Source organism: Vollenhovia emeryi, unplaced genomic scaffold (genome assembly GCF_000949405.1).
Source record: "Vollenhovia emeryi isolate VEMERY1.0 unplaced genomic scaffold, V.emery_V1.0 DF939994.1, whole genome shotgun sequence".
NCBI lineage: Eukaryota > Metazoa > Arthropoda > Insecta > Hymenoptera > Formicidae > Vollenhovia > Vollenhovia emeryi.
Window position 1 is genome coordinate 8,248 of NW_011966372.1, and position 391 is coordinate 8,638.

The following is a 391-nucleotide window of genomic DNA, read 5'->3' on the forward strand; positions in this document are numbered from 1 at the left end:
AGAAAAGTAAAAACACTTTTATTATGCAAATCGTACCCAAGCTATCGATTAAGCGCAGTCTCAAGTTCGTCGGATCAGCCGTTGATGAGATCCGAAAATCTGAGGGCCCGTCAACTCGTGTACTCGCTTAAACTTACACGGTCGGTGTCGCGCGCGTGGTTTAGCTTGTCGCTTATACTTAGTCGCTTATACTTGGCGCGAGACACTACCGTGTCTCGTGATCAAGGGTTTCGATCGTGATCGATTCAGTGAGAGTCGCGAATCGTGGCATCCGTGAAGGTGACTCAGGGTAACAGCCCCAAGGCGTCGTCACCGAACATACAAATCGTCCGCGACCCAGGGCAGCGTCCCCAAGGCGTTGTCGCGGGTATCTCCATCGCGAGTGCGAGAC